At 38.8% G+C, this 24,650-nt stretch overlaps 1 protein-coding gene and 1 long non-coding RNA gene across 11 annotated transcripts in view; both read left to right on the top strand.

Annotated features, from left to right (window-relative positions):
• Nucleotides 1-24,650, top strand: part of Auts2 (activator of transcription and developmental regulator AUTS2) — a 1,133,580-nt gene that overhangs the window by 701,123 nt on the left and 407,807 nt on the right. The gene's annotated exons all lie outside the window — the stretch shown is intronic.
• Nucleotides 1-24,650, top strand: part of LOC134472286 (uncharacterized) — a 111,043-nt gene that overhangs the window by 82,711 nt on the left and 3,682 nt on the right. The window contains exon 1 of the long non-coding RNA XR_010042141.1: nucleotides 1-24,650. This exon is cut by the window's left edge and continues 82,711 nt beyond it. This is a non-coding gene — a long non-coding RNA (uncharacterized LOC134472286).

Raw genomic sequence — 24,650 nt, 5'->3', positions numbered from 1 at the left:
CTTTCCTACCCTCTTGAGTTTTCTGACCTTTCTACTGATGCCTGTTGCATCACTCTGCTCTCTTCCCCTTGCCAGGGCCCCAGGGACCTATAATACACTCCCATCAATTGTCTGTTGAAGGACACAAGTAGTTCCTGATTGGTGCTGCTGATTGCTGATCCCCCGGTGAGTACCACTGGATAAAAAGAAGGCAAAGTTTGGTTGTACTTGTATATGCAAACACACAGTGTATGCTGCTGCAGTTCTCAGAGGACCGCATAATCATTGTTCTGGCTTTAATGGTTTTCCTTCGGCCACACTGCTCTCATTTAGAAATTAGGAGTGAAGACAGAGATTCTATCTGTTCTAATCCCTTTGTGTATTATAGTAGTTTTAGATAGACAACACCCCAGAGAATGCTCTGTGATTCCAAGGCTTAAAAAGGTCACCTTCTCTCCCTCATTTCCCTTCTAAGAAAAGAGCCTTTCTGTCCTCATTGCATGTGTTTCCTCTTTGCCAGGAGAGCTTTATTGGTGCTCTGACATCATTCTCTTCTTACACCCTAACCACATAGCAAGAACTACAAAAACTCCACCCCCCCCCTCCTTTTTTTCTTTTAGACAGGTTACTGGTTCCTTTTCTTCTGGCATGGCATAGAAATGGGAGATAGCAACATCTTCTTTTGTCCCAGCCACATTCTTTGAGTGGGCCCTGTTTCCTTCTTTGACTGCTCTGGAGTGTATAGCTCAGCAGGCGTGTCACCATGCTCGGGTCCCAGGGCATGGCATTGAGATTTAGCTCTGCAGTTGTGTACCCATAGGCTATACTGCATACAGCTATGCCAGTTTCCTGCCAGAAGCCTGGGAACTCCTGTAGATACACTGTAAGCAAAACAGGGAGTCCTCTTTTCACTCAGCATTTTCTGAATTTGTCTCATTCCTTAGAGCAGTGTCAAAATTCCTGGTCTAAATATCCAGAACAGGCTGGACTTTTACCTATAGTATAAAGATCCCAAATTACCAGGGAGAAAACTAAGTCTAGGGAGTCATAAGTGAGAGTGTTTTCTATGTTTAGATTTAGACAACTTGAAAATGTGCTTCAGGACTTCATTAAATGTATTTGTGCTTCGGCGTAATTTAGTGTCCACAGATGCCATTGAAGACAATGGAATAAACAACCATCAGTAGGGATTACCCATGAGCTTCCATTTGGGTTGTGAGAGGTCTCACACTGGGTAAGTCTCCAGTTGCTGCTCAGTTCTGGCTTCAATGTTTTTATAAACACCTTCTACAGATAGAAACACAGGAGAAAAACAACTTCCATTGTAAAAGCAGGGATGGTTCCTTTAAAACAGTTATTTTAAAAAGCCAATGCCAAAGGGCCTCTTAATAAAAATATGTTTATTGATTTATAACAACAGTATAGTTGCACTCTAGAGATTTTAGAAAATTTCAAAGAAAAAATTAAAATTACACTTATAATGAAATTGATATTAATACATCTCTTTACTATATTATGTCTTTTTTTGTGTGTGTGTCTCACGTTAACTTTCATCAAGGTCATTAAATATTTTCCATAGTTTGATTTTTATATCTTTTGGTAGTACTGGGGACTGAACCCAAGGCCTAAAGTATGTCCCTGGCCCTTTTTGTATTTTTTAAGACAGGATCTCTCTAAATCAGTAAGTTGGGCAGGTGGGACTCAAATTTGCAAGCTTTCTGCCTCAGCCTGCAAGAATGCTGGAACTCCAGGAGTGTGCCACATAGCCATTGTTAATGACCGCATAGTTTCCTATTGTGTGAGAATGCCATAATTTTTCTAACCCATTTTCAGATCTTTGGATTTTTCCAGTTTATCAATTATTATGAATAATGTTGTATCTCAGTGTTTATTTCTCTAGAATACATTGCTTGCAGAATTATTCAGTAAAAGGAAATGAAGCCCTTTTAAAATGTGCTATAAGTTGTCACATTTCACTTCAGAAAGTGTCCCATTGTATGTTAACACCAATGATATATGAAAGTGCCCAGTGAAAAGTCACATCTCTTTAGTTTCATTTAAAACTTTTTTCACCACATAAAAATCAGTTCCTATGTTTGATTTATAATAATGTCGGTTCGCATCTTTAAGTATATAAAAATATTGAATTTGGAATTTCTCCAAATTCCCTCTTAATAGATAGGTTCAAGTTGAGTCACAAATTCTACTTGGAATGTTATTGAGTAGAGAAACTTATTTTGATTTTTAACATGTATGACAACACACAAATTATTAATTAACTAAGTATTTGTTGAAACCTTGAATAATGCAGCAATTTAGTTAGGCAGTGAAATAAAGATATCAAAGACATGCCTGTACTGCTCTTCTTGGAGATGACCATCAACAGAAAACATGGACTTTAAACAGATTGAAGTGCAGCAGGTTTTGAATTTATTACCATTTCAAGCTGCTCTTATTTACATGGACATAAAAGCCTTTAAACGCATGTATAAATTCTCACATTTAAAAACATTTCTTAAATAAAATATAAAAAGAACATTCCTAATAAAAGATATACATATAAAATGGAAAAACAATTAACAGTGGAATACTAAGTATTTAACAAATAATAAAGGATTTAACAAGAAAGATACAACCTAGGCCAATAACTAATGGGGAAAAGTCTTAAGCAGAGTTCTTTGAGTTTATAAAAAAATACAAATTAATTTTTAAATTTACCCTTGAAATTTTTTATTGTGTTAGCTATTCAAATAAACTATTATGGTTGATCAGAATGGTGAAATGTTTCCTTCCATTTTGAGGAGGAATCATAAAAAACCTTGGCCACAGAGGAGAACACTATACAGAATTCTAGGCCTTTTGTCTGTCAGTACTAACTCAAGGCAAAAGTGACATTTTGGCTCTTTGCAAGCATTTCCAAATGTAGCTGACACTGTGTGGGTTTCAAGAGGTTCGATTAGACAGGACAGAGAACTTCAGAAGTCTTTCTGCATGACCTTGAGTGCCCCGTACCACTGGTTCTCAAACTTCCTCAGGACACATTTCTTGGAAGTTACATAGAGCCATTTCGTGATCTGCTGTCAAATGATTGGTTCCCTCTTTAACCACTGAAAGACTGAAAAAAAATAAGTAGGTGAGAGTTACCTTCAGATGTATGTTTATGATACGTTTTTATTGAACTTTGCGGTATTGTATAAGCAAACATGAATAGAGGAACTATTAACTATGGAAGGATTCTTAGCTCAACAGCTTGTTTTGAAGTGAATATCATCATGTATTTGCTTTCAAATATACACCATGACCATCCGTCATTCTTAGTATTTCATATAAGGAAATTAAACATATCAGGACTTAATGGTATTCCACAGACAACAGCATAGGTGTTGGGCCCCATCCATCAGTTTGCAAACCTTGTCTAAGCACCATTGTTAAGCACCTGCATGCCGGTTTAAATGCTGTTAATTGGAAAGCTATCACTGGCTTCTGGCTTAAGGCAAGGAGATGGCCAATTGGACATTGTCTTATAAAAATGAATGACCTCAAATGCCTTCTTGACCTATGGCAGTGGCTTCAGGCAATTAAACATCATAGATGCTGAGTGTAGGGGTGCAAGACTATAGTCCCAGCCACTCTTGAGGACAAGGCAAGAGGACGACTGGAACCCAAGAGTTGAGGGCAAGCCTGGACAACATAGAGAGTCCTGATCTCTTAAAAAAAAAAAAAAAAAAAAAGAATTCAAGCTGGTATATCTACTAAAGTATCTCTTATTGCCTACATATGCACTAGATTCATGTGTATTACTTGTGAACCGTAACACAACCTTGCATATTAGACAACATTATCAACTATGTTTCATGAGTGCAAAAACTGAGACCACAGAGTTACAAAATGACACAGTACTTCTTTTTTCATCATGTACTACTTTGAAGTAATCCAGGCTTTGCCAAAAGCAGTTTGGCTTTTGTGCAAATACCTGAACAAGAACTCTGTTGAAGCATCATAAAATATACATTATAAACTTAGCCTAGAAAAAAATCTTAGGGTAAGAATTAGCAACTTGGAGAAAAAAAGTGTTTACCTTTGAGCATAACCACATCTCAAAAGAGTCACTGAGTTAATCACAGAACCTACCCCTGGATAAGCAAACAAAGTTACCTGTCAAATAAGTACCTTAGTCTTCTCTGTAAAAGTAGCTTTTCCTTTTCTTTCTTTTTTTCGCTTTGGCATAGAAAAATGAGTTTTAAATAAGATATCTAAAGCCCATAGCTGAAAAAATTTTCTTTTTGGATGTCTATAACCTTGAGTTCAAAATCTTTTATTCTATCAAAAGGGATCAATAATTTACCTACTATACCAAATGTTTTATTTTCACAGTCCCCTTCTTTTAAAACAAGCCATAAAGAGCTATGTTTCAGTACTATGTTGATTTTGTCCCTAATGTATAGTAAGTATTTAGATTTATTTTCTTTCAAAAGAATATAACATAGTTATTTTTGTATAGCTTGATGACTGTTGGTAGTGTTTAAAACTTAGCTCAAATTAGGCTTTTATTATTGGTCTTCCCAAGCTTGGATTGACTTCAGGCTTTCAATCATGGGAGAACCAGACCAGATTCCTTGTTAGCAGATGGACAGCAATGAGGCTTTCTCCATTGTGAAGGAAGAGGGAAGATAGGAATTACTGTTGTGAAGTGAAGAATTTATGCTTAAGTTAATTAAAACATGCTTAATGTACTGAAAGTTCCATAATCTTATTTGTGCCTTAGAACAGTAGTTTGCAACTGATATACCAAGACCCAAGTATATCTATCCTTTCTCTAATATCCCCTGAAATATTTTTTCATATTTATATTTGTGAATATATGGGTAAATGAGGTTTCATTTTGCTAGAACAGCAGGTTGTAGTGTGTAATGTCAAGTCCTTGTTTTCCAGGTGTGATATTGCCTCTTGTGTCTATGGCAGTATATTGAGCAGTCCTTTACAAAAAAACACATCTTGGAAAAGACATACTAAGTGAGCAGTGTGTTCCCTACGACTCCTTTCTATAGACACTGTAGGGACAATGATTATATGATACAGTGATTAATAAGAATTAGTTTGACTTATTTAGAACTTTGTAGCTCCTTCATTATTTCATATTACCCTGTCAGCGTAGTGTGGTTCAGAACCATCAGGTAACAACTAGTGAAGATTAGTTCTTGTCTGTAGTTATAAAAATGTCTTACTTTTGTCTTACAACTCTAATCAATCTACATATAATCTCAGAAAAGCCCTTACTCAGAATTTTAGACCAGAGTCTAAATGCACTGATAATATTTTCTAAGACCATGTTTTGATGGTATGGATGTCAGAGAAAGCTTGGAAATACAAGGCTTTTCTCATTGCACTAAGTTATGAAAGGCATGGAAATATGATTATGATATTAGCAAGTAAAGTCCACATCTTACATTTTGGGACAAATTCTATAAAGGTTAGTTGCATAGAAACTTTTCTATTCACATGTGCTTCAGCTTGTCTCTAATACCCTTCATGAAACAACATGCATCACATATCTGATTATCAATTCAATCTACTAACCTAACCACTGCAAGTTCAGTCACTTGACAGGATACATATGCATTAATGAATACAGGAAAAAATTGTTATTCTGTTGTGTAGCAAAACCCATGACTTATACCTAAAATATTACTACGGTTTTATATGCTTTTTAAAAGGCAGTATGAAGGTTTACAATCATTATAAAACATATTAAGTAGGTGCATAGATGAAAGAAACCATTATCCTTTCAACTTGGTCCTGTTGTGTATTTTGTAAAAAGTACCTCATATTTTTAGTAATTAAGAAACATGAATCATCTTTTCATTTATAGAATGGTGCCTCTATTATTTTGTCCATAGATCTTAGAGGAAAGAAAATGGAAGGAGGAACTACAGCTCCCTTCGATAAATTACTTTCACATGTTTTTATTTAAGAATTCTAACATCGCCAAGACTGAATCAGTTACTTAGTTTTTGACCAGAATAAATGGTGCTTTTTATTGTGAATTAGGGTTTTTGTTACCTGCCCTTGACTATTTGCTAAGTGGGTCATCAGTGAAGCATAGGGAAAAGAGATGAAAACAGCCACATCCTTTGTTATGGGATGACAGATGTAAATTTGAGTGTTGGAAAATTTTTGCTTCTGGGGCAAAAGCCAAAATATCGCAATGATTGGAGGTGATTTGGAGAAAGGGGATGTGGCGGAAGATGGAGGACAGGAAAGTGAATTATTCTCTGTATTGGTTCTTTGAAAAGCAAGTAGGCTGAGTCTAGGTGAAAAATTGCAGGTGGTGGGGTTGAGTGGCCACAGACCTTTGCTCCCCCCCCCCACCACCGTTTTCTCTCTTAGTTCCATTTAGAAAACTTACTGTAAGAACATCACACTGAATGAAGTATAACACAAAACTCAGATCCCTTTTGATATATTGACTTCTGGCTAAGGCTGCAAAAGACAATTTTGTTTTTCCCTTGTGATACTTGTCCTGTCAAGATGATTTTATTGTAACACAAGTTTTAAAATGTTAATGTAAGTTAAAGAAGATGCACTTTCAAATAAAGTGTCAAGTGTTCTTAGTATGAGTCTTTGGGTGTGTATTTAAAACTGAAGATTGCATAGCCTATATTTTTGTCTCCCAGTTTTAAGAAATTGAATTCCAAAATTTGTACATCTCTGCCTCCCCATAGGCCGGTTGCGAGCTGCCTGTTTTGTGTTTATAACTTGTGGCCCAGTCTGCCACCTTTTCTAAGATTTGAGTTGGTATTCAGTGATGAAGATGAGATGCAAAGCCTATTAACCCTCTTACTGATACTGTTTATAAAATAGGAATAGCAGTGATGCATACCTAACTTTTAGGTTGTAAGGATATACTCATGTAATGTGTGGATGATGCTAAGACCACCATCTGGTCCTCAAAAGTCCTCAGCTTTTGGCTATCATCAAGCAACATCCCTTTCCTGTGTGCTTGTTTCTCAAAGATTTCATGTGCCTCATTTTCAAAGAATGTTTCTAAAGCTTTGTGGTGCTGATGGGTCTGATATAGCTGATAAACACAAATCATTTGAAAATGGGTGCTGATTTCTATTCCTAGGGTCAATAGGAAGTCTCTTAAGAGAGTCATAGTAAGAAATGACTATACTTAATCAAATCTTACATTTTCTCCAAGTGATTTCTGGTAATCCTGCCTTAGGGATACTCGATTGTTTTGGAAGGATATGTTCACCTTATTGACTATGGAGAACTGGATGTCATTAGAAGAAGACATGGCTAGAGAAGAAAATAGAATAAAAACAACTGTTGAAAGCCAAATAAATGTATGCTGAGGCCTGAGTAAGCATCAGGTGGATAGGAGCGTGACTTTAGGGCTGAGATTCAGATCTGAACTGTTTTGAGCCTCCTTTTTCTTATATAATGGGGATTTGGGTTTCAATAGACAGTCATAAAGGTAAAGGTAATTTTGTATTTCAATATTCTGTAATTTTTGTATTTGAGTCATTGATACCAGTGTCCACATTTTAAGGTTGTATAAGTTTACCAAGCTACTAAGTAAGATGCCATAGTTAAACATTAGCCAGTGTCTTTAAGAATTTCCAAATCTCAGTAGTGAATGTGACTTTTTTCCTTCCAAGCATCCCAGGAATAAAAAGTAAAGATATGAAGTCTATCTTCTGTCTCCCTTTTGTCAACTTAAGTAAAAAGAGCTTTTGCTTCCATTTTAATAATAGAGTTTGTGTGTATGTAATATAGGCTGTGATTTGGTCTCAAGCTGAGTTTAGATTTGAAAAGATGAGAATATTAAAGCTTGTCAGCCAGCCCACAAACCAATTAAGTATTTCTAAACTGATAAGACTGTGGGGTGGAATTTTTTCTTTTCTCCACCAACACACCTCAAAGTAAAAAGAAATTATATCAATAGACACACTCTTTATAAAGGTGAGCCTGAAAATAGGGGATGAGAAAAGACAGCCCTACAGCAAGACCAAGATGTAGGTCAGAAATTCAGACCAAATAGTTGAAGAATGGACAACAGAGTCGTCCAGCGAAACTTTCTGTAACATTGGAAATGTCCCACGTGGTTCGGTGTGGCAAGTCTTGTGGGGATGGCTAGGACTCATGCAGTTGAGATCTGAATTTTTAATTTCATTCAATTTTAAATCATTTTGAATTAACTGACCATATGTGGCTAATGCCTTGGGCAGTGCTGGATTAGAAAAAAATACTGTGATACTCACATTTGTCAAAAACTGCCAAAGAGCATCAGATTGCTATAGCTATGGATTGTTGACCTGGAACTAAAAAAAAATGTCTAAATTGCCATCCTGTGGGAAAGAATGAAACTTTTTGCTGTTATTCCAAAGAGGGGGCAGGGTAATAAAACCATTTGGAGAAATGTCTGGACAACTTATTTAGCTTCAGCCTTATAGATAGTCATATAGAATTATATTCAGATATCTTAAAATATGAGGACAACTCCCAGTGCTGAGAATACTCAGGGTTGGGTTTGATGACAGTTCGGCTGGAGACGTTTCTAAAATTATGCTTGTCCCACCTTCCTCCACATGTCAGTACTTGCACTGAGGATGTGATGAAACAATTGTTTTTATAAATTCTCCGAGGCTACAAAGGTGTTTTCTTAAGCATGACTGTTACTAGGCTAAAGACAATGATGAAAGAGCTCTAAGTGCTTCAGGTTGCCTGAAGGCTGCTTTCTCTAAAACAAGCAAGAAGATATTTTGGGATCTTAAACAGAACCCCAGCATTTGACAGAAAAAATTTCCCCACGGCAATGCCATTGGTCATTCAGTAGTTTGTGTTGAACATTTTAGTAATCACTGCATCTGGAAAGGATACTGAATCCAGCCTAGGAGCCTTCCCAAACACCCAGAGAATTCCTGACATGAAGCAAACAGCCAACACATGGTAGTGCAGCAGTGGTGGCAGCTGTCATTGCTCAGGCACACTCAAAGCTTCGATCAGCCACGGGGCCTGCTGGGGCATACTGTTAGATGTAACAGATTCATGGAAAAGGAGCCTTGTAGGTAGTGTCACAGCAGTGGCCTTAAATTGCAAAGACTTTCTACCAGCGTCCTGAACCAGGGCATGGCCCAGAATTCATTGGTACTGCTTATCCTCCCATGGAGACATGGGAAAAGCAGGACTGTGAGTGTGGAGCTCAGCCACCCGGCAGTGGGGCTAAGGCTCTCATAAAGAACTCCCATGGAATTCATTAGCCGCATTTTAGCACTGGAGCCTGCACCTTGAAAGCGGCAAGAGCAATGGTTCAGAAAGATAATGATGGCCCTCAGGTTATTATTGATAGGCCCTGCTTCCTTTTTAAGCAGGAGGATGTTTCCTTGTCCTGTCTCTTGTTTAAATGGTAAGTGCAGAGCACTCTCATTAGGATGTAGGCCCTTAGCTCTGAAGGCATGAGGAGCTTTCCTTTCCTTCCTTTTTCCAGCTTTTCTCCTTTTCCATGACTTATTTCTACATTTTGAGTGGACATGGATACATTTACCTTTCATAGCTTATTACATACTAATAAAACTACAAATAAGGAGCATTAGACAGCCTCTATTTCACAAATTGGTATTTGTCTGTTTCATAAGCTTTTCTCTGGAGAGCAGTGATGCCCACCTGGACAAAGAGTCGGCAGAATTACAACTCAGCCTTGTTTCACAGGTGGCTGTCTTTGTCCAGAGGTGCATGTACACCTTCTTGTGTGTGTTCTTCCTAGCAGTCCAGGTCGACCTATGCATAGTCTAAATTGCTGCAAAAATCAAGTTTTCCACACTAGCTGCATCTGCTACAAATTGCTGCCTCTGGCTGGGCTGGTGCTGAGTATTTGCTCATTTTCCCAATCTTCAACTTTGTTAGGCAATGTTTACCTCTTAAACTCATAGATGTGGAGTTTTTCATCGTGCCCCATTATCTATGGATAAGTCTACCAGGAAAAGCAAGGGTGTCCAGTAATGTGATCCTTAAATTCCACCTCCTTCTTCAACACATTCATCAGAATTGCAATTCATGTTTCTCTGTCTCTTTCTGTCTCGCTTTATCTCTCATTCTCAAGGTCAAAGCCATAATCTCCAGCCCCCTTATTTTCTGCTTCATGGCTTGATCACAACAGTCATTCCTTTCCCTTTCTCTTGTACCCTCTGCCTCTACCTTTTCCTTTCTCTCTCAGCTTATGAACATGAACAGGTTTCCTCTGATCTCTTGAAAAGTCAAGGAAAACTCTACCTTTATCTTAATTGCCTTCTTTCTTTTAGTCAGAGAAGCCATACTTGCTGTCACCCTTTGCAACACCCGAATGAATTGTTATTACGCACTATTGTGCTAATGAAATCTACCCTAATACCCACCAGTGACCTCTCTAATAGACTCAGGAGGCATTCAGAATGCCTTGTGGACTGTCCCTTCTGGAAGCTCTCTCATCCCAGGAACTTCCTGGCCCTACCCAGCCCTCCATCTCATCCTTTTTATCACTATCACTATCAGCTTCTTTGCTCTTTCTCCAGTCATTTGTGAATCACAGTGCTAATACAGAATGTTGCTTAACGCATGGAAAGGAAAACCAGGTAGATCAAATTCAGATCCTTGTTCTGTTACTTACAGAGCTGCAGAAACTTGGACTAGTTACTTATTTTTCTGAATATGTCTATTCCTACTGATTCAGAAGATAGGATAAAATCAGCAACATGTACCAAGTGTTTAGCATAGTGACTAATTCTCCACCTCTCACCTTGCTTTCTTCCTACTTTTCCTTTCTTTCTGATTTCACTTGCAATTTTTATGCTTTCTCTTTATGGTCTCTCTTTGAAACCCAAAAGCCACATCATCAACTCCCTGCTGGATGTTTTTCTCAAATAGAAATCATTGTTCCTTTCTCCCCAAGTGAGGTGCTCTTTCTTTGTCTTGGCCTGGTCTCTCAAATTGAAAATACAGATGTCCTTTTCACCTTATACCAGTCAATTGACAAGCCGTGTGCATTCTAGCCCCTAAATTCTTTGTTCTTGACCTTTCTTTGTGTGTGTTTGTGTTGTGAAATAGGGTTTCACTACATAGTCCAAGCTGGGCTGGAATTTATAGTAACCCTCCTGTCTGAGTATTAAAGTTACAGGGGTGGGTTTCCATACCCAGCTTGTTCTTTGACTCTGAATATCATAGTCATAGTTAAAAATTCCTCTCCCCATCCTGCCTTTGTGTGTGTATGTCTTTTTAGATAGGATTTCACTATGCAGTTCAGGCTGGTGTTAAAACACTTTGTAGCCCAGGCTGGTCTGAAAGTTACAGCAATTCTCCTGCCTCAGTCACAGACATGTGCCACATGCCTATGCTAAGTTCCCTCTTATTTCCAGTTTAGGTTATTATTTGAACCTCCAAAATGTTCCCTTTTCCCATTTGGTTAGAAACAGTCTTCCTAAAACAGTGTGTGTCTAATTGTGCCATTTGCCTGCTCAAATTGTTCTCTCTTACAATGTGCTACTTCGTATCAACTTTTGGCTGAAAGTTCCATAATCAGTCTGTGGCTTAGGGTGGAACAAGAAAAATTATTGGTACTCTTCTTAGAGTTAGACACCATTAAATGTTGAGTGGTAAAAATGAAGTAAAATAGAAAGCATGATGAGTTGTAAGTTAACGATAAATACTTGATTAAAGCTGGCTGTCTATGGATATATATATATATATATATATATATATATATATATATATATCAGAATTGGTTAAAGAAGAATTGTATAACTTGATGGCCACTTTTCACTTGAATCGATAAAAAGTGGGAAAAGGCAAACACATGGGAGATCTGAGCACAGGCTGCCTTCTGCTCCATGGTCAGTTGTCAGTCCTTTTTGCAAGTCTCCTTCTCGCCATTGCTGATGAGTCTGGGCACCACTGAGAGTGGGTGTTTTCATCTTAAGGAGACAATCCTAGATGAATTTGAACGGGATTTCATGCCACTAGTGAAGGACTGAAATCAAGTCCTGGAAAAACTATGTGGTACTTTGTAATGCAGGCCTCTTTTGGACACAAGAAAGCATACCTGCTCTAGTGTCTTTCGGTTTTGTTTTTCCTTTGTTATTTGTCCCCTTTATCTCACACTGTCTCCCCCACCCTGGAACCTTGGTACTGCAGGCAAGAACGAAGTGATGCTCTGAATTTTGCAATATGTTCCCTGTGAGAAGAGCCTAGAGAAAGGGAGTTTGATGTGTGAGTGACAGACCCCCAAGAAATGCCACTGGGGAGCACTTGATCTGACCTGTTTGAAGCTGAAAACTCACCAGGTCTCACTGGAAATGGTTGCTGCTGGGCATGGCTTTCATCTTTGTTTATCTGTTTTTTCTAACATTCTTGAAAAAATTTTTTGCACAAATGGATACTTTTTTGTCTATATGTGTACCTACAAGAGCATTCATATATTTCTTTTTTGTGTTTCTTGTCACTGCAGGGCAGGGTTGTAACCTTTGATGCAGATTGTGAATCTTAATGATTTCACCATTTGCTACAAGAGGGTTTTGTTCATATGGTGAAGAGACATTCTGTTTTTCTAACAAGACTATAGGAATAGTGTGTAGAAAATAATAACTTTGGTGGATTTGGGTGGTTTTTTGGTTTTTTGTTTGTTTGTTTGTTTTGTTTTGTTCTATTTTGTTTTTAGGTGGTGCAAGGAATTAAACCCAGGGCTTTGTGCATGCCAGGCAAGAACTATAAGCCACATTCCCAGCCCAATAACTAATGCTTTGAGCACTTACTATATGTTACATGCTGCATTTTAACACTTTCTTTATTAACTCATTTAATCCCCCAGAACAATTCATTATGGCTGTATTTTCTGGACATGTAAGAAACTAAAACAGAGATATTGAGTACCTTGTCTGAGCTGTCACATTTGTGAGGCTCAGTACTTGGGCTCAGGCAGAGTTCTGGTGCCAGCAGTGTTGGTTCAGCTGCTTTACAGCCCTGAAAAGGCTCAGAGGGCACAGTTATGGAGCACTTAGTGCATGTTCCCTCAAGCTGTCACACTGCTTGATTTAAAGCTACCCATGGCATGGCACCAGCCTTAAAGGTCACTGCTGCTTTAGGAGAAGGCCAAGTCTGCATTCTTCACTTGTATGTCTCCCGCCCATGACCACTGTGTCACACACAGGAGGTGCACTCAATGAAATTTTGTTGGATTGAATCACTATATGCATTAAATGATTAGTAGAACTTCTAAATTGTTATTGTTGAATCATGATCTATTAACAATAAAGAGAAATCTGAAACTTTTACCTTTAGAATTACCAGTAGGAAAAAAAGGTGTGATGTGGATTGGATCACTGTTCTTACCCACTGCAGCAGTCTTACAGCTCTTTCAAGAATTATGTAGGGCTCCCCAGCTCTTGTATGATTTATAAAGATATTATGCTTGTCATATAGAGATTTTCTTGATGGAGAATCATCAGGTGAACTCATTCATAGAATTATGTGGTAGGAGAAAGTTGGCAAGGTTGAAGGGGCTGGAAAAGGAAAACTTATAGATAAATCATAGAACAGAAGAGGGTTGGGACTGGAGGGCAGTGAGAAGGATATTGCACAGAGGGCAGTGTGAGAAGCGAGGACATGAGCAAAAGAGAGGCATGAGAGGCGGAGGGACCAGGGCCAGCATGAAGAAAATAGAGTGTCCAAGAAGAATTAACAGGACCAGTGGACCAGACAAGAAGAGGGAGGGAAATGAAGGAGGAAACATTGCTTAGAAAAGTTTTAAAATTATAATGGTCTAGTAACCTTTAAAAGGCCCTGCAAATTTAACAACTTACAGACAATTCAATTGTGGCTCAGAGGGAAAGGCTTATTAAACTATTGACTGCGTTTTTAGATTGGAAGTATATTTTCAGATGACTGTTTCACCTTTACCACTGCTTTCTGCCCTATATGGTTAATTCTTAGGGCAGGGGAGCCATGAGTTCTTCACAACCTTGTGAGCATGACAACATGAAGCAAGAAAAATGCATCTAATGTGTTTAGGCTGCCTGCAGTCAGAGAAGTAGAGGAGGAGGTCCGTGAGTGTCAGGAGACAGTGCACAGCTCTATCGAAGATGTTTAGAGAAGTGAGACACAGTGCCCACTTCTCATTAAAATACTTCACTGCCATTGTGCTTTCAGCAAAACTGATGGATTAGGTACCAGGTCTTTAATTTGAACTTTGTGTTTATTCTGCATGAAAATGCACCCGGATTGTTGATGCCACTTTGGTGCTGCTAAGACAGAAAGTGAGTATTTTATGTCCTTTCTCTTTTCAAGCAAGATAGAGGGCCTTAAAAAAGTGGTTTTCAAGGAATAGCCTAGCATTTTAAAGATTTATAAAACAAGTATCCACTTGTTCATTTACAAAACATTTCTTCTTTTAAGTAAATAATACCTGGTAGAAAATAATAAAGTGGAAAAAATGATGCATAAAGTTACTACTGAAAGGAATATTGAGGCCTAAGTCATCCCTTTACTGCCGTCTCCTGGACAGAAGATAGCTGTAATCTGTAGGCTCCGCATTATTTAAATAAGTCCAGGGATTTGGAGTGAAGGAATGCTGCGAAGTGTATCCACTGAAGATAATGAGCCCTTTTTGGATCTGCTCTTCTGTTTTAATGAAAGGAGACAGGTGAAGGTGCAGAACAGAAATGTTAATAGCACCCGACCCTCTTTCATTCCTTAGGAGTTTTTCAACCTAGTGAAATTGGTGAAATTTTTTACTTTCAGTACATCATCAAATAGGATTTTTGGTGATGAAAGGGAGAGACATAGTGGCCTGAGGAACACCTGTAGGCATTAAAGAGCGTAGGTTGAGTCTCTCCTACATTTGCTGTTCTGGAAGTTTTAGTCAAAACAAAGAGGCATCCGCCAAGCTCTGAAAACATATTTTGCAATCTTAATTCTTCTTGGTTTCCCTGGGGTCCAGAACTTCCAGCATCATAGGAATAAAAGCCTATTAAATCAACTAATTTGGAGGAGGCTTCAGAAAACACACACACACACACACACACACACTCCTTAATATTTGTTGTAATTTCTTTATCACATCCTTCTATCTATTTCAAGTAACTGGTTTTTAAAAATTGCTCTAATGGAGCTTATAATTTGCTAGGAAAGCTGGACAGAAGAATAAGTAAATGAATGAATAAATTAAAGGTTACCTCTCATCAATCCATAGACAAATCATCCAAAACTCCCTCGTTAAGATCCCCTAAGCTGTGCTTTCTATAACATTGCCCTAGTACACTTCAATAATTTATTAATTATTTGACTTCCATGTTACTTTTGGTGAAATAGAGACTTCATGGAATACAGCCTGTTTTGTTTTATTGTCCTCAACAACTGTAGGCAGTGAGAACCTCCACCCTGTTGCTACTTTCATTTCTGTGAACCTCTGCTTACAGTGCAAAGTAAGCTATGGATGTCACTGTAGTATTATTCCCAGGAATCACTGGTGGAGAAAAGAGCATTCCTCACTTAGCTCTAGTAGCATCTTTGTGCCTTTACATTTATGTAGAAAAGAACTTGTGTCATTTACAAAACCTGGGTATGATTATGCTAATCATTTTCATATTTGTGATAGAAATTAGGCTATGAGAGTAAAGTTCACAATCTAACATTGAGCTTATGTAAAAATCAGACTCCCAAATATATGTATGGTTTTATTTTGAATCACTAGGAAGCAGATTATTTGAACTGAGATTCAAAGAGCTCACTTATTTTATTCATTTAGCAAACATTTATTGAACTCATACTAGGTGAAATATACCATTGGGAATAAGACACAGTCCTTGCCACTAACTGCATTTTGCAGTGATCTGCAGGGTGGAAAATGGGAGTTAGAAGAAACAAGAAAAAGGAAATGGTGGATATTGGAGTGAGGATAATATCAGGGAGGCCTCTGATGACTCCTAGGAATGCTACTGTTCAAAGTGGAGAGGCCAGTTTGAAATCCATGGCATAGATAGGGAGAGGAGGAGGAGTTATATAGTGAGGCCTACCTTGGACTACTCCATTTCACCTTTCCCTCGGATTAAGATAACAAGGATACTGCCCACAAACAAGGAACACAGTGGGGTGAAGACTAGCAAGTGAACATCTTCCAAGCGTTTCCTTAATTTGCTAGTGTATTAATGATGACATTCCCTTCCACTAATGACTAGATACCAAGTACTAGTCTAAATGTTTTACTCTCATTACCATGTTTAATCTTCATTTTTTTGTGACATAGATATTATTAGTCCCACTTAAGAACTGAGAAGATGAAGGAATGAAGAGGTTAACCAGCTGATAAAGTTACAGTAGTTGCAGTAGGGATACAAAGCCCACATTAGTTTGACTGTGTTATAGTTTGTGTCTAGATGGCTCCCCAAGCCTCCTGTAGTCATGGAGGTAGCTGAATCTAGTGTTTGTGAATGGTTCATTGTCTAGTGTTGGGATTAGCAGTGTGAGTACTGCAACCAACCAGGGGTGGAGCCAGCATACTATGTAAGGAAAGGAATAAGGCGTGTTCTTTCCTCTTTGGCCCTGTCTGCTCTTATTGCTTGTGGCCTCTGTGAATGGCTGCCCCTCAGCCATGCCACCCTGCCTTGGAACTGAGTATGAAACCTCCAAAAAAACTGTAGGAAATAAACTTTTCCTTCCATCATGTTGGGTGTCAGGTACTTTGTCTCAACAACAAGAGAAAAGTAACAAAGACAGACTGCAAGACCTTTGCTCTTGTTGTTAAATGCTAGTGCCTCTTTTGTTACAGAATGCCCTGCCAAACATCCCAATACTGCTGTCTTCATGGTAATGAGATATTTTTCCCTGATCATTTGGGGTTTTTTTGTTTTTGTTTTTTTCTATTTAGTGCAATCGTGTTGGTTTCATTTACGTATCTTATAAATAATAGCAATGGTGTTTAAATACTTGCAAATAAAGAGTAAGGAACCATATACTCTTTTTCAGTCTATTTCTTTTTTTAAATTCTGGTTATAACCTGATAAATTGATTTGGCAGTGTGAGCACTTTAGTACTTTTGTCTCAGAATTAAAAAAAAAAAAGAATTATTTCTAACCACAATGACCAGATCTGACACTTACAAATTGGAAAATTTGTAGGTTGAAGTTTATTATGATGTGTTTCCCTCCCTGTGGTGTTATTGCCCTGGACTTTAGGAAGCATCTTCTAAAGAAGTTGTCTTAAATTCTTTATGAAAATGCAGTGTTTCCATAAACCCTGGATAACTTGCATGGTCAGGACATGTGAGGCAAACAAAACTATTTTGTACTTAGCATTTTAATTCCCTAAGTTAAGTAGACATTCAAAAGTTGTAAGAAAATTTAAACAGTTAAAGAGTGAATTCATCTTAAATCTAATTTGGATACCTTGTTTTAGCATTTTCATTTTATAAGAAGACTTATAAGACCAGCATAACTGTCTGTTACTTGAGTAATCTCTGCCTAACTTTAGAACTATTTTTCTTTTCTTTTTTAAGGAAAAAACAATATTTTGTAGGGATAATTTTTATATGCATTTTGATGCATTTATGAAGGAATGACAATAAAGTTTTGATAAAATGAAGTGTATTCTGAAGTGGCTAGTTGCTGCTTTTTCCAGATGTACTGGTCAAGGCAATTTAGTGGGTGAGGTGGAAGTGTAACATTACTCTGCACTGCCAAGAGGCCTTTCAACAGTTTTAACATTTCTGTTTTAACATTTCTATGTAAAAACTATTGAATTTTGGTCTTCTTTCTTGGTAGCTCCAAAATGTAAAGGGTAATCGCTTCCATATTAGTCTTATATGCAGGCAGTATTTGCAGAAAGATGGCTTTGACAATACTAACTGAATGCCTATTCAAAATAAAATATGCTGGTGTTTCAATTTGTGACCTCTGTACTACTGAGTATTTCTTAGAAAATCAACGGGGGTGTAGCTCAGTGATAGGGTATATACTTAGCATGCATGAGGCCCTAGGTTCTTGCACAAGAAAAGATAGGGTAGAGTACAGTGGGGTAGGGTAGAGTGGGGCAGGGTAGGGTAGGGCAGGGCACGGTAGAATAGAATAGAGTAGAATAGAGCAAGGCAAGGATAATGTCTTAATTTTTAATAGAGTCATTTTATTGAAAGAGACTCTCTACCCAAGCCACTCAGGGCTCCAAAGCTCAGTTTGAATCCTGCTAGAGCTACTTATTTGTTGGGAGACAATATATTGGCTGCCCTGTAGTACCTCTAGCTCTGCATCCCTAGAAAAATTAAACTAATAGGACCTGAATCATGGGATTATTAAAAGAAGTGATGGGGAGTAGCTATACAAAACACTAAAACAATGTTCTTCTCTTGAAGAGTAAATGTTAGCTATTATTATTTCTGAAATCTCAAATTTGAAGTCTCTCTGTGTGTGTGTGTGTGTGTGTGTGTGTTACTAGGGACTGAACCCAGTGCCTTCACACTGACCTACGTCCCTAGCCCTTTTCTTATCCTATGAGATAAGATCTGAGTTGCCCAAAGTCAGCTCAAACTTGTAATTCTCCTACCTGTCTATTCCAGAGTGCTAGGACCATGAATGTGTCTCCCACAGGCACATCTTTAAGCACAGGTTATAGTGAAGAGCAAGTGGGCTCAAAGCAAATGGCGCAGTGCTGTGAGGGTGCCAATAGTGAGGGAAGGATGAGTGCAGACAGACTGCCCCATCCCTAGCAAGACAGACTGTGAGCACCATCCTGCTTACACATCCAGGCAGGCTGATGTGCTGTCCTTTAAGGCTGTGTGCAGCAGTCAGGCACATGGTGGCACCAGGATCACCCCTGTAGGAATACTTCACAGCAGTAAGCACCCATGAGAGATAATGAGGAATTAGGTGATGGTAAGTCCGGGTTTCACTTATTTCTAGAGCTCAAATTCTGGTATAAAGCTGCATTCTTCATACTTCCAGCCTAAGTACTTTACTTGTAGTCTAAGTACTTTCCTTCTTTGCTTTGATTCTGAAAGGTTCTTGCCCTACTATAAATTACTGTAAAATTATGGCAGTCTAGTGTGGTGGAAGGGCAAAGTAGGAATGCTTACCACTTCCTGCTTCTTCAGCCCTAACTGCAACTCCCCTTTCTGTTTGTATGCACAGAGAATTCCAGTTGGTTCCTCACAGGTCATCAATGCTCGCCCCATACACCACTTCCAATCAGAGGTCGTATTGCCTCTCTGTATCTGGTCGAAGGAAACAGCCCAGCTGCCATGGGTTCTGTGCTCCTTTCCACAGCCTCAACTCGATAAACCTGTTCGTTTGTACTTTTTGCTTCTCTATTACACCAGAATACTCCTAACAGATTCCAAACTCACATTCCATCTGGAGACCTCCTGGCAACTTCTTGCTCTCCATTGCCTGGGAGTCATTTCTACAGAAATTGAAATTAGGAAAACTGGGGGAAAGTTTTTCTAAGAAGACTGAAAGGATGAGGTGAAAGAAAGAAAATGTGAGGATGGTGCACAGATAGTTTGGGTCTGCATTTGGCATTAGCTTTGGATGAGGCAATCATGATTTACAAGTGAGGCCAATTCTCCTGAACTCAGAGGCTGAGATAGGAAAATGAGCAGAAGGGACACAGGACGGTAAACAGAAGTAGGTGTTTACAGTTGTGCTCAGATTTACAGTCCATTTTAAGCCTTTCCCATGATGTGACACTGGAAGGTTTGAAGGGATTGGAGTAAGAATATTGATGAATTTGGACTCCTGGTCAGCTATTTTAGCCATAGGCTTTGGGTCAGTCCAGGGCCAGCTGAAGAAATGGGGCTGTCAGAGGGGAAAATGGGTTGCCGAAGGTCTGCAGCATATGCAAGAAAGTTGCAAAAGGCACTGTGTGGTGTTCTAAAGAGGAAATTCTTCTGTTTGACCTGGATGTCAAGTGACTAATCACTTTCATTGTTTGGAAAGGAGTAAAGGCAGCTACCTGTGCCATCATGCTGTTCGTGCAACCCATGTCTTATTTTTTCAAAAAGGAAAATCTTTTCAAAGGAATAAATGTAATAAATGTGAATTCTGTGTGCCATGTAAATATGTGTGTCACATTTAATTTCATTAGCTATACCATCACCTACTTGTGCTTATTTAACTGTTTAGCCAGATGGCAATGCCTTCTGAAGAAAAATGTCTCTGCAAGGTAATTGAATGTGTCCTGTTGACAGTTACAACAACCCGTTTTCCAAATTAAATATAGGTGATTCAATAAAATGAACAAAGAGTCTATTACTCTACCAGCATTTCTTAGTCCAAATATGCTACAAATAGAAAAACTCTACAGTTACAGTGTATGGACTAAAGAAGAGGTATAAAGCCTAGTCATGGCTTCTTACCCTAGAAAGAGGAGCTATTTGTTGACACCTTGGTTCAGCAGGGAGCCAGCAGGAGGAAGCCTTAGCTACTTCAGCTAAGATCTGTCAAAGTAATGAGAACACACATAAACATTATGAAACTAGCCAGTCATGGAAACTTATGTAAGAATATTTGGCTTCTGGATGGAGTCAAGTTGTATTGGAAACACTTGTGTTGACTCTAAGCAAATGAGAGTCTTGTGTTTAATGAGTGTTTTTTACAATCAATTCTACAGAAAGATGCTAGCCAAATTCATATGTGAGAACAAACACCTCATGAAACTGTCACTGAAAATACTTTAGAGTTTATTGAAAATACATAACTATATACTTCTCCAGGCTTCCTAATACTGTGTACAATGTCTATGACATTTACAGGCTCAGTGTGGTGTAGAATACATCAGACTCTGCATTGGAACTTTTCCAGAAGGTGACTGGACATGATGCGAGGAAGTCTTTTTGAGGACAGCTTTAGAAATTGCACCTTGCTCTGTGGAAGGACCCAAATGTTGTGACTGCTATGTATATATGTTCTGAGTTATTTTCATGTTGTACATTCTCTCTCCTTGATCATGGAGAATTTTAGAGTTTGAGAGTTGAAAGGATCCTGAATTTTATTCAGGCTCAGCCTCTCATTTTCCCAGAATAGAAAGTAAGGCCCAATGAAAACTCTGCCAGTCAAGGAAGGTAGCTCCAGGGCCCAATTGTCCTGTATGTCATTACAAACTGTGTCCTTATTCCAGCCATAAAGGACTATTGAGGATGAGACGAAAGGTAAGAAAAAGAGGAACATTGGCACGTGAGAGTTCCTTGTCCTTGCTGCCAGACCTGCAGAGCAGCTTCATTTTATTTGGCTTATATACTGGGCCCTGACATTAGAAATTATTTAAAATACTATTCTTATGTAAAAACTTGTTAAGTTTGAACTTTACTATCCTCAAGTTTAGAAATTGTTAGAAAGAAGAGTGGGCGTGGATTCTGCCTGCCTCTCTTCACTTCTGCCCAATGTGTCTTAGATAAGGACTTTCCTAGGACTAATATTTTATTGAGTCAAGTTACAACATGTAAAGCTGCAGCAAATCTTACAGAGAATGTGTTTTAAAAGTACAATGACAAAATAGTTAAGAGTGACTGAGATTTAGACAGTGTATACTTGATCACCTCACCCTCCCCCAGTTTGATCTTGAGAAATTAGACTCAGAAATGAGAGTCCTTATATTAATGTGCCACCCTGCCTCCTGCTAGGGAATTGCTATTTGACCTTACACACTGCATGTAGACAAGTTCAGAGAACCAGGTCCCACCTGCGGAAGGGAGCAGTAAGAGATGCAGAGTCTTGTCAAGCTGCTGCAGGAGTGAATCCAGTCAGGTGGAGCAGGGCATCCCACCCCCGAGCCCTGCCAGCAACAGCCATCTGCCTGCCTCCCCCTGCACCATGGGCATCAGCTTTGAAGCATTCCTGCTAGTGACTGTTCATTTTGCACATGTTTTGTGTTTGATCCATTTAGTCACCGAGCCTTCAGCCTTTCTTTCTTTTCTTTTCTTTCTTTTTGTTTTGTTTTATTTTGTTCATTTGTTTAGTTGGTTGGTTTTCTCCTACCCTGCTAGTGGGGGACTAGACTTAAGGTCAACACAGCAGGCTGGACATTGTGATGCTATCACAGCCCCAGAATGAACTCCTTTGTGAAAAGGTCTTTGTGGGAAATTCTCCAGTAGCTGTCAAAATGTTCTCCCAAAACTTTAGGATTTCTTTTCCTCCTTCCGCTAGAGATTTCTGATTGCTGCTTTCCTCTCTCCTGGGTCTTTGTAGTCTGTCTCCTCAGAGACCAAGTAACTGTCTCTACTTCTCCCTGGGCACCCCCTTCTTCATCTGCCTTAGCCACCTAATGTTCCCCATCAGTGCTGAGTTTTCCTCGGTCCCTAAGTTTCCCATTATATCCATGCACACTCACACAGCACCACCATGAAGACCATTTTGTGCTGTTTAATATCATTCTCTCTTCTAAAGCTAACTCCTCAGCAGCTTCTGACTCACTGAGATACAGAGGAAATGACATACACTTGGGGCCCAGCCCTTATTTGGTCTACCTGAAGCTGTCTAGAGGAGGCTGGTGCCCCAGATTCTGTGTGCTCTGTGAAGCCTCTTTTTTTACTTGAACACAAGGTCCATGGTCTCTTCTGAGAGTTAGTATCTATTTTAAATCATTTCTGTGAGGAAGATTGGAATGTGTCCCCTCTGTCATAAAGTTTAAAGGAGTATGCCTTACTGAGTAGAGGCAGCTAGGAGACTATCCTCAAGTCACATTAGCGTGCTCCTTCAGATTTTAAAACATTCCCGTCGGCAAAGTGTATAATAAAAGACAATCACTGATGGTAGTGGCCATGAAAGCCACCTCCGTGCTCAGGTTTTAGGATAAGGAGACACAGACTCCCAAGCATAGCCCTGTGTGTCTCTAGCCCCGCGTCCTTCCACCTTCTGGAAGTACAACACCGCTTTGCTCAGTTTGTTTAAATTTCCTCGGATTAGCTTTGGGAGATGTTCTTTTCCAAGAGCCTATCACTGCATGAGTTTTCAGGAAGCTGCTTATGGTGGAAAAAGAAGTAGAAAACATTCTTCATATGTGGTGAGGATTTGTCATCCACAGAAAATTGCCATTTCTGACATGGAGGGAGCAGAAGAGCATGTTTATGGGGAGGCAGAAGGTGACTTGTGACACATTCTTTTCAAAAATTTTTTTGCAAACTCTCAAATGATTCTTCATTTGGTATTTTTCTTTCAGAATAAGATGTGTGACCAGTACGATACTACCTTATAATCCATGGATTGTATATTTTTAAAAAATCTTCACCAATAAAGATGCAGTTTGCTCTAAGCTACCTTCCAGCAAGAACCTCTTCTGTTCCCCATCTTCACCCCCTAGACTACCTGTGTGTGTGATATTTTGTTGCCCGAACTGCGTTTGTCATGTAAAACCTGTCATTCTCATTTCTTTTTATTACTACTCAGGACCACATAGTCATCAACATGGGATGGCTAGGCTGACATCTTTCCAGCCTGAAGCGAGCATGCTGGTAGTTGCCTGAGCTTTGCAGCATTGACAGAAGCATGTGTGCTTCCTTTTAGGCCTTGCCAAGCACTGAGAAGAGTTCCCTAGTCCTCACCATTGGATCCACAGCTCGCCAATCTAGTCACACAGTTCTGCATTGTCCTTAGTTCTTCAGTCCATGCTGATGGAGATAAGCTCTTCTATAGGAGTTGTTCACAAATTACATAGAATGACCTTCTAAAATATAGGACTTTTTTTTTAAAAAAAAAAAAAAGGGCATATACTGTCTACTCTAGAGAAATGAATACTTCTTATACAGGAAAACAAATACAGTGGATTCCCTATCCCAGCTTCAGTACTGGGAATTGAATCCAGGACCTTTGTACTGGGCTATATCCCATCCCCTTTTTTAAAATTTTTATTTTGAGATAGGTTTTCACTAAATTGCCCAGGCTGGGCTCCAACACATGATCATTCTGTCTCAACCTCTCAGTGTGCTGGGACTACAGGTCTTTGGTACCTCACCCAGCTAAAGAACCCTCATTTAAAGTTGTTAGTCCCATTCACAAAGCACAGACCCTCAGATCTAATTACCTCCTAAAGTCCCTATCTCTTATTACTCCTGAGTTAGAGATTGTGCTGCAACATGAATTTCAGGGTGCATATTCAAACCCCAGAAAAGTCCAGTCTGGTTTTTCTTTTGTTTTTCATGGCTTTGATTACATGTCTGAGAATCCATTCCCAGTTTCAAGGTCATGAGGACTTGTCCCTGTGTTTTAAGAGTTTATAATTTTAGCTCTTATATTTAAGCTTTTGATTCATTTTGAATTTTTCTAGTGATTCAACTTCATTCTTTTAGATGTGGTACTCAGCTGTTGCGGAACAGTTTATGAAGAGATTCGACTTTCCTCATTAAATGGTCTAGGGACTCATCAAAAATCATTTTGCCATAGACTTACATGTTTATTTCTGAAATCTCAGTTCTATTATTCTGTTGTATTTGCCTATGCATGTGCCAAAACTAATCTCCTTTGATTTCTGCAACCTTGGGGTTTTCAAATCAGAAAATGTGTCTTCTAACCTTATCCTTTTTCAAAATTGTTTGTATTTTTCAAGACCATAGATTTTTTTTATTTTAGAAAGGAAAAAAGCAAAACAACACAAAAAAACAAGAAACAAAAGAGACAAACAGTAACAACAACAACAACAACAAAAAAAACCCAAACCATAGCAAG

This window comes from Cavia porcellus, unplaced genomic scaffold (assembly GCF_034190915.1).
Source record: "Cavia porcellus strain 051 isolate PalLab524CR breed Dunkin Hartley unplaced genomic scaffold, mCavPor4.1 scaffold_23, whole genome shotgun sequence".
Classification (NCBI taxonomy): domain Eukaryota; kingdom Metazoa; phylum Chordata; class Mammalia; order Rodentia; family Caviidae; genus Cavia; species Cavia porcellus.
Note: the sequence above shows the minus strand (reverse complement) of the source record. Positions and strands in the feature narration are given on the sequence as shown.